This window comes from Triticum aestivum, chromosome 7D (assembly GCF_018294505.1).
Source record: "Triticum aestivum cultivar Chinese Spring chromosome 7D, IWGSC CS RefSeq v2.1, whole genome shotgun sequence".
NCBI lineage: Eukaryota > Viridiplantae > Streptophyta > Magnoliopsida > Poales > Poaceae > Triticum > Triticum aestivum.
Window position 1 is genome coordinate 565,608,077 of NC_057814.1, and position 3,854 is coordinate 565,611,930.

Genomic DNA, 3,854 nt, shown 5'->3' on the forward strand with positions numbered 1-3,854 from the left:
GGTTGCTACACGAGACCGTTTCAGCTTGTTTCCCATAGTTTGCACCAGAATACAATATGTGTGACTAAAATGCGCTGACTAAACATGGAAATCTATGCGGTGAAGATTCAGTACAACTAACATGGCATGTTCAGTACAACTAACATGGCAGATTCAGTAAAAAATAAGATGGCAAATTCAGTAAAAAAATAACATGCCAAATTCAGTAGAAATGGCATGGCAGATTCAGTAAAATGGTATGGCAGATTCAGCAGAAATTGCATGGCAGATTCAGTTCAAGTAACATGGCAAATTCAGTGCCATACATGTGGCAACTGCAGCTATTCCTTCATGGCATTTTTACTTTAGATTCTGATGCACCTGAAGAGTCATTCTCCAGTTTTTACAAAATTTAGAACATCTAGATTACAAAAAAATGTCACCATGGACCAAGTCAAAGTGCTCCAATGTTGTTTACGGATTGCCCGTCCCTTTCTTTGGTTTCTTATGTTTTGCTTGAATCTCCAATCCCGATTTGTATCATATCTCTTTTGGACGCCCTTTTGTGATGGAATGGGGCGGGTTCCTAACTTGTGTTTGTGTGCTTGCTGTTCCAGATCCTACCTCCGAGTTTTCAGATGATGGCCCTGTGGACGAAGGCACACTTGATGTGCGGGGGAACCTGTGTAAGGCTTCCTCAGCTTTCCTCTTCTTGATCTCATCAAGCTCTCTTTTGAGGGCCTTCCTGTGTTTTTCTGCGACCTTTGTTGTCTCATCACTCTTGCACGCTTCATCAATTAGTTCAGCATAGTTCTTTGTCAACACAACGTGCCTCACGGCTTCCATGGTTGACTCTGGTCTCTCGTCATGCACGGCCAAAACTGTGTTTGATGTTTGCGGCGCCAATGCATCGTCAGCGTCCCAAGTCCATCGCCGCCTTATGAAATGGCGGGGCATTCGTGTCACCGCGTTCAAGTCCATTACTTTTAGAATGTGACAGCACACAATCCCATCCCGTTCGAATTTGCAGCATTGGCAGTAGTATTCGCCTTCGCTTATCGATGCCTTCACAAAGTAGTTCCTTCCCTTGTCTGGGTCTTCAGGTTCTGAATCCGACATGCCCATGATAGAACACACCTTGAATGTATGTTCGTCCACCTGGAAAGCCGTGTACATGCTGGCACACTTTATTTCTTCCTGGAATCTGCAAGTTTTGTGTGTTTTTTGTTAAACTCTTGTGTGCAGTTTTTTGTAGCACCTTTTGTTTATTGTGGCCAATGGAATTACAATTCGTTCAAACATGGCAACTACAGTTCATTAAACATGGCAACTGCAGTTTAGTAAACATGGCAACTGCAGTTCATTAAACATGGCAACTGCATTTCATTTAAACATGGCAACTACATAACAACTTCAATTTGGCATTTGCATTCCATACCATCATGGCCATTGGAATTTACATTTCATTAAATATGGCAACTGCAGTTCATTAAACATGGCAACTGCAGTTCATCAAACATGGAAACTGCAGTTACGCAAACATGGTAACTGCAGTTGAGTGAACGTGGGAAACTGCAGTTCATTAAGCATGGCAAACTGTAGTTCATTAAGCACGGCAACTACATATCATGTTTACTCTGTACCTAATGGCTACTTTTCAACACAATCATCATTTTCAAATAAGCATCTCAACTGCATTGCATTCTACATGGCACCTGGTACCTTCATGATTTGTGCAAATAAGATTGTAACACAACTGACTTACTTGTTAAAAATTGTGTTGGTGTATATCTTGCTCATCTTCCTCTCCATTGGTAAATACGTTAGCAATTTTGGCTGCTTGAGCGTGGTGTTTGCTTCTTGCTGTAGCTCGGATCCCAGTATTTTTTGTTGCAAAGCGGTGTACATCTTGGCAAACTGTAGTCATGAGTTGCCAGGGCTCACGTACCGCTTCAAAACAGCATTGAACCCCTCACTGCGCTGTGTAGTCTGCAGAAACGGGAAGAAGCACTGCATGAAGTAGGCCGGCACCCAGTACATTCGCTTCTCCCACAAGCTAGCAAGCGTCTCGTGGTCTTGGACTCGATATGTTTCAATCATAGCCATCCAGCTCCTTTAAAACTCCTCCATCGTCAAGCTATGGTCCACGCACAGCTCGAATGCCTTGTGCAGGTCTGGACGATCAGCAAAGAACGGTCCTAGGGTCTCCTCAGCCTTCTTTATAATGTGCCACCTGCAGTGCATGTGCACTCCAACGGAAAGACCTCCTCTATGCCTGCACGCATGCTAAAATCCTGGTCTGTTATTATGTTCATCGGAGCAAGTCCACCCATGCACTCCAAGAAGGTCTTGAACAGCCAAACGTACCCATCCGTGTCTTCGTTCCGAACGAGCCCGCATCCGAACTGCAACGACTGATTGTGGTTATTTATTCCTATGAATGGAGCGCATGGCATCTTGTACATATTAGTGAGATATGTCGCGTCGAATGAAATGCAATCTCGAAAATGTTTGTAGGCTCTTCTTGCAGCACCATCCACCCAATACATGTTCCTGACACAGTCTTCATCGTCCAATCTTATGCTGTAGAAGAAATCTGGATCTTCCTTCGCTTTCTCATCGAAGTAGGCCATTGTGGCCTCTATGTCAGCCAACTTGCTCTCTCTACGGTACTTTGCCTTTAGGTTTGTGACGTCAGCTGGTACGTAGGGCATGCTACTCAAAGTCCCTTTTTTGCTGTGGATGAGTGATAGTATCTGGACCATTCTTGATGGACCGACGTTACAATCATGTAGAAGCTTTATGAATTTCTTCTCGAGGGGGGTGAATCCTCTGTGGGCGGTCAGAAATTTTACCAGGTCGAACTTCTTTATGAGTTTGTGGTTGTGCTCGTCAAAATATTCAGTGACCATTCACTGTGCTCCATCTACGTTTAGCTTACACCGGACAGCGCATTCCGTCTTGAGAATGATACCTCTCTTTCGTTCCGGAACGACAGGCGCAACACCTTTCCCCTTCTTGTTCCTTCGTGCCTTGTGGCACCTCATCTCACCTCTGTTGTACTCGTTAGTTTTCTTAATTTTCCTATGGTATTCGGTGTTGACCGCAAATCCATGGAACTTTGCATATGTCTGGTAGAATTCCTTTGCATCTGCGAATGATTCAAATCTCTGCCCAACGTAAGGTGGCTGAGGTACCATGATCTCTGATTGCCCACCATCTTCATCCCCTTGTGCTTCGTCATCAGTTTCATCATTCACTTCAGTATCGGCGGCACTTTCATCTACTTGAGTGTTGCCAGTGCTTGTGTTCAAAGGTGTGCTTGTCGGCATTGCTGGAATGATTGCCATTTTCGACTCTGACTCGGCATTGTTTGCAGCATGATTGTTGGCTGGCTGGTGGAACGCGTCTTCCGTGCGCTCAGAACTCCCTGCAGTAGATGTCCCCGCGCCGCTGTTGATTGTAGTTGAAGGCCCTATAATGAAAAAACATGTACGAGCGTAAGATTTTGCTTGAATGACATGTTTATCGTAACAGAGTACATAAACTGCAAGTGATTTGGCATGACATCATTCAAAAAGCAAGCCGTGAGTCTGCATGTGGACATGCATGGCAACTGTAGTTCTCCAGTCATGGCAGTTACAGTCCAACAAACATGGCAACTACTGTTGCCAATGCATGGCAAACAGCTTCTTTCAGTACCAAAACTTGGATTCTATATCAATGGCAGCTGCAGTCCTACATACATGGCAAATACTGTCGCCAATACATGGCAACCAGTATATTCTAGCATCAAAACTTTGTATTCTAGGCTTGAGCTCACTAGGCAAATGTGATCAATCATTAGTGCTGCACACATGCTTTTAGCAATTGGC

General features: G+C 44.3%; 1 pseudogene; it reads right to left on the reverse strand.

Moving 5' to 3' along the window:
* Nucleotides 1–519: 519 nt before the first annotated feature.
* Nucleotides 520–2,612, reverse strand: LOC123171294 (protein FAR1-RELATED SEQUENCE 5-like; annotated as a pseudogene).
* Between the last annotated feature and the right edge of the window lie 1,242 nt (nt 2,613–3,854).